We start from the raw sequence: 6,000 nt of genomic DNA, 5'->3' as shown, positions 1-6,000 counted from the left end.
CTTTCTCTTGTAGCTTTTAAAATTCTCTCCTTATTCTGTATGTTGGGCATCTTCATTATAATGTGTCTAGGTGTGGATCTCTTATGATTTTGCACATTCAGCGTTCTGTAGGCTTCTAGGATTTGGGATTCTGTCTCATTCTTCAAGTCTGGGAAGTTTTCTCTTATTATTTCAATGAATAGATTGCTCATTCCTTTGGTTTGGACCTCTATACCTTTCTGTATCAAAATGACTCTTAAGTTTGGTCTCTTTGTATTATCCCATATTTCTTGGATGTTCTTCTCATGGTTTCTTAACAGTCTTGCTGAGCTGTCTACGTTCTTTTCAAGTTGAAATACTTTGTCTTCATTGTCTGATGTTCTGTCTTCTTAGTGTTCTACCTTGTTGGTAGTATTCTCAATTGAGTTTTTAAGTAGGTAAATTGCTTCCTGCATTTCTAGGATTTCTGTTTGTTTGTTTTTTATTACCTTTATCTCCGTGTATAGTTGATCTTTTGCCTCTTGGATTTATTTATGTAATACATTGTTGAAGTGGTCAAAGTGATCTTTCATTGTCTGATTTTGCTGTCTAATGTCTTCCTTGAGACTTCACAACATCTGCAACATGTATATCCTGAATTCTTTATCTGACATTCCATCTGCTGCAGCTATTACCTCTTCTAAAGTTGAGTTGACCTGCATTGCTTGTGGTCCTTTCTTTGCTTTTCTTTTCATATTGCTCGTGTTTCTTTCTGCTTGGTGAAACTGTTGTGTTTTTAAAATTTTCCCCCTATATAATTATGTTGCTCTTGTATAGTTGAAAAGTCTCCCTTGCAGAGGCGGGCGGCAGCTCTGCTCCTCCTCCAATTGGGGTGATCTGTCTACCACGCTGGCGGGCCGCTGGGACTGTTCTGCCAACCTTGGAGGCGCAGGCAGTGGCTCTGCTCTTCCCTTCCTCCAATTGGTATGACATGTCTACCACGCCCATGAACCCCTGGGCCTGTTCTGACGGTTGGTCACAGGTCTGCCTACCTTGCAGGCGCGGGCGGCTACTCTGCTCTGCCCCTTCTCCAATTGGAATGACGTGATACCACGCCAGTGGGTCGCTGGGCCTGTCCAGGCGTGGGCAGCGGCTCTGCTCTACCCCTACTTCAATTGGGGTGACGTAACTACCATGCCGGCGGGCCTCTGGGCCTCTTCCGGGTGCGGGCGGTGGCTCTGTTCTGCCCCTACTCCAGTTGGGGTGACGTGTCTACCATGCCGGCAGGTCGCTGGGCCTGTTCCTCCGGTCAGTCGCAGGTCTGCCTACCTTGCGGGAACGGGCGGCGGCTCTGCTCTGCCCCTATTCCAAATGTGGTGATGTGTCTGCCGCGCCGGCAGGCCGCTGGGCCTGATCCGCTGGTCGGTCCCAGGCCTGCCTACATTTCGGGTATGGGTGGCGGCTCTGCTCTGCCCCTACTCCAATTGGGGTGTCGTGACTACCGCATCGGCAGGTCGCTGGGCCTGTTCTGGGTGCGGGCCGCAGCTCTGCTCTTCCCCTACTCCAAATGGGGTGACGTGACTGCCACGCTGGTGGGCTGCTGGGCCTGTTCTGGGCTCGGGAGGCGGCTCTGCTCTGCCCCTCCTCCAATTGGTGTGATGTGTCTACCACGCCGGCAGGCCACTGGGCCTGTTCCGCCAGTTTTGTCACAGGCCTACCTTGCAGACGTGGGTGGCAGCTCTGCTCTGCACCTACTCTAATTGGGGTGTTGTGACTACCACGCCGGCAGGTCGCTGGACCTGTTCTGGGCGCAGGCAGCGGCCCTGCTCTGCCCCTTCCCCAATTGGGTTGACGTGTCTACCACACCAGCAGGCCACTGGGCCTGATCTGCCATTCCATCGCGGGTCTGCCTACCTTGCGGGCGCGGGTGGTGGCTCTACTCTGCCCCTCCTCCAATTGGTGTGACGTGTCTACCACACCAGTAGACCACTGGGCCTGTTTCGCCGTTCAGTCTCAGGTCTGTCTACCTTGCAGGCTCGGGCTGCGGCTCTGCTCTGCCTCTACTCCAAATGGGGTGACGTGACTGCCACGCCAGCGGGTCACTGGGCCTTTTCCGGGCGTGGGCGGCGGCTCTGTTCGGCCCCCACTTCAGTTGGGGTGACGTGATATCACGCCGGCGGGTCGCTGGGCCTGTTCCGGGCGCGGGCGGTGGCTCTGCTCCGCCCCTTTGGCCTCCACAGTATTCAGCAGGACTCGGATGGAGAAGCAGTTTCAGCGGGTTCTTTATCTCTGCGCCAGAGCAGTTTCGGGAGCCAGAATTCGGCCTCTCCAAGCTTGGTGCATGCTCCAACAGGAGCAGGCTCCAAGAAGCAGTTTCCGCAGGATCTATAGCCCTGGGCCAGAGCAGCTCCGGGAACCGGAACTTGGCCGTTCCGGGCTCGGTGCGTGTTCCGATAGGAGCAGGCTCCAAGAAGCAGTTTCCGCGGGTTATTTAGCACTATGTCTGAGCAATTTGTCTGCAAGACACAGGCAAATGTCAGCCTGAAATTACCTCTTCTATAGCTGAAAGAGCTGTCATCAGTTGAAAACAGGGGTGGTGATGTCAGCTCTCCATGATGGTGGCCGCTGGCTTCTTCTGTGGTCTGACCGCAGTGGAGAACCGAAGTGGACCGTTTCCTTCGCCCGTCTCAAACCCAGAATTCAGCTCTGACCACAGCAAATGCACAGCTGGCAGGAGCCTGTAGAATCAGCAGTGCTGTATCTCTGCGCCACTAGGTCGTCGTTTCCCAGCGCGCGCCACAGACTCGAACCACAGGGCTATTTGCTGAATAAGCAGCGTGACCCTCCGTATGGACAGATCGCTCGCGTTTGAGACCCTGAAGCTGATTCTCGTGGGATGAAAATCCTTCTATTAGGTTTTGGAGCACCCCAATTTTGCTGGAAATTTCTAACAAGGTAGCTTTTAGCCATTCTAACTCATCATTTTCCCTGACAGTGACGCGGTACACAGAGTTGATGCACTCCCTTCGCCGCCATCTTCTCTTTTACGGGTTTGTGGTTTTGTCTCATGTTCTGAGAATAGGTAGGAAAGGCAGTTTGTTTGGTTTTGAGTGGACTGTTTTTAATAAGTCATTTGACATGGAGAGTGTTTCTATGTCTGTGTATCCCACTTCTTCCGTCCTTGTAGATATTAGAAAAGTGAATGTATCAATGCATGTGTCCTGTCCAGTCGAAAACATCCCATCACACATCCTGCCCAATTTATCAATGGACTGTGGCTTGCCTTATGGATTGGCAACACCTACTACTTTACTTAGTTCCTGTTTTCTTCCTGAATTCTGGTCACTCTCCAGAATTGGCTCATGTTTTTTTTTGTCCAAGACATGTACCACCTCCGAGCTCTGTGACATAGCCATGTACTGGATAGCTGAAGGGAATGGGGAGCATCTCAGAAAACTCAGATATCAGTGTGACCAATAAAGTCTCAGTAGAGAAACCCTGCTTTGTTCCTTTTCCTTACCTACTGTTCTGTTGACCTGAATGTCAGGAAGGTCTTTGCTTCAGGCCATCAGTTTGTTAAGCCTGAAGAAAACTGCTTTCTAATGGAAATTAATGGGCATTACCTGTGGCTCTTTGCTTAATTGCTTTAGAAAGGGATGTGTCTGAATCATCCTCTTTGCTCTGTGTGAGGCTGTGGCTTAGATTGTCAGCATCTGATGGATCTAAAGAAAGATCCCACGTGTGCATCCAAAACCAAAATGGCAAAAAGTTCAGTCATTGTGGATGAAGCCTCATGCTTCCTCTGTTAGATTGCTGAGCTCTATCAAGAAAGAATAGGGATCCTTTGGGTCAAATGAGTTCTTCAAAGACCGTCAGAGGTGCTTGGGTTTTCACATGACTCCAAATCACATAAAGAATCTATACCTCACAGTCAGTAGGCCTCAAAATGGAGAAACAGAGCAGTATTAATGGCAGACCTATTTGATCAATCCTAGTTCACAGGTAGTGTGTCCAGGAAACCCTGACTTTAGGCAAATGAGGGGCAAGGGAACTTATTTAGGACACTGACATAGGCTGGGCCCCTTATGAAAACCTTCAGCCAAAGGTTATGATGAGTGTCTATATGGAAGAAGATGAGGGCCATGTGAGAGTGTTTTGGTTTTAATTGAACATGTTATTAACCATAACCATACAGTGTTCCCTCAATCTAAGTATTCAGAAGAGCAGGGACAGATTTGTTTTTACAATACAGGAATGTAAGGGATCTTCCAACTGCTGAAAACCTCAAAGGTCAATGCAGAAATGATCCCTGGAGAAGTTGTAGGCAGCTATGAAGGACCTGAGAAAGCAAAAGCCATCTTCCATGGCAAACAACCTGGTCAGAATGAAGGGTTGTGTCTGAATCAGACTCTCTCTTCTTAATGTAGAGGAGATGGACCAAACCAGGTCTAAGTGGAGAGCTGTTTCCGGGAGCCAATGTTTGGTATACCATTCTAACTTGTGAAAGTGTCTCAGGAAGTAGGGGCAGCCTCCATCTCATGGGACCCTTGGAAGCAACTGTTAGGACAAAGTGGTTGCAAAGGCAGTGACCTCATTCAGTTCCTGACAGAAGTGAACTGGCCTCACTTTCTTGGTAACGGAACTCTCTGAACTTGGAATCTATGAAGCCAGGGACCCAGAGCCTGTCCGAGTCCTAGTCTCAGTGGTCTCACTTGTTTGGATTTACCAAGGACAGAGTCATTCTTTCTTTGTACCTACTTATGTGAGAATGGCCAAATGCCAGAAGTACTCTGAAGAGGGGCATTTCCTAAGAAAGCAGGTAGTGGCTCAAGGCTGGCTCCTGACAACTTCATAGAGTTGGCCAAGGCGACCAGATCTGAGGCAGTACAGGCCATTTTGGGGGTACACAGTATGGCTCACCAGTCAGAAAACACTCCGGATAGTCACAGACCTACTTGGGGGAAGGAGTTAAATTTGTTGGTTTGGGTGGGGTTTGTGGTTTTGTCTAATGTTCTGAGAATATGTAGGAAAGGTGGTTTGTTTGGTTTGGAGTGAACAGATTCTAGTAAGTTTTTCGACAATGCGAGTGTTTCTATGTTGGTGTATCACACTATGTTAGTGGTTGTAGACTTTAGAAAAGAGAATGCATCAATGGATGTGTCCTGTCTAGTAGAAAGCTTCCCAGCATTCATCCTGTTCAGTTTATGAATGGACTGCGGCTTGCCTTATCAATGGGCAACACCTTATATCTTCATAAGTTCCTGTATTCTTCTTGAATTCTGTCCACTAACCAGAATAGGCTCTTGGTTTATGTCCAAGATATTACCAACTCCAAGGTCTGTGACATGGCCATGTACTGGATAGCTGAAGGGAATGGCGAGCATCTCAGGAAACTCTGATATCAGTGTGACCAGGAATGTCTAAGTGGAGAAACCCTGCTTTGGGCCTTGTGCTTACATATTGTTCTGTTGCCCTGAATGTCAGGAAGGTGTTTGCCTCAGTCCAAAACATTTGGAAGCTTGAATAAAAGAGTTTTCAAATGGAAATGAATGTGCATTTCCTGTGGCTCTTTGCTTAATTTCTTTGGAAAGGGATGTGTCTGAATCAGCCTCTTGGCCCTGTGTGAGGCTGTGGCTTAGATTCTAAGCACATGATGGATCTAAAGAATGATCCCATGTGTGCATCCAAAATCAAAATGGCCAAAACAGCAGTCATTGTGGATGAAGTCTCTTGCCTTCCTCTGTTAGGGTACTGACTTCCATCAAGTAAGAATAGGGATCCTTTAGGTCAAATGGGTTCTTCAAAGCCCTTCAGTGGCTTACCCATAGTGCTTGGGTTTTCTCATGCCTCCAATTAACAAAAAGGATCTAAATCCCACAGTCAGTAGGCATCAAATTGGAGAAGCAGAGCAGTATTAATGGCATGCCTATTTGATCACTCCTGCTTCACAGGAAGGGCGTCCAGGCCAACCTGAATTTAGGCAAGTGAGGGCCAAGGCAGCTTATTTTGGAAACTGTCTTGGGCTGTGCCCCTCATGGAAAA

General features: G+C 48.5%; 1 pseudogene; it reads left to right on the top strand.

Annotated features, from left to right (window-relative positions):
- The first annotated feature begins 1,152 nt into the window (after positions 1 to 1,152).
- LOC143637832 (eukaryotic translation initiation factor 5 pseudogene) overlaps positions 1,153 to 6,000 on the top strand; it is a 46,227-nt pseudogene continuing 41,379 nt past the window's right edge.

The sequence above is a fragment of the Callospermophilus lateralis genome, chromosome 13, assembly GCF_048772815.1.
Source record: "Callospermophilus lateralis isolate mCalLat2 chromosome 13, mCalLat2.hap1, whole genome shotgun sequence".
NCBI lineage: Eukaryota > Metazoa > Chordata > Mammalia > Rodentia > Sciuridae > Callospermophilus > Callospermophilus lateralis.
This window is presented reverse-complemented; position numbering and strand designations above follow the sequence as displayed.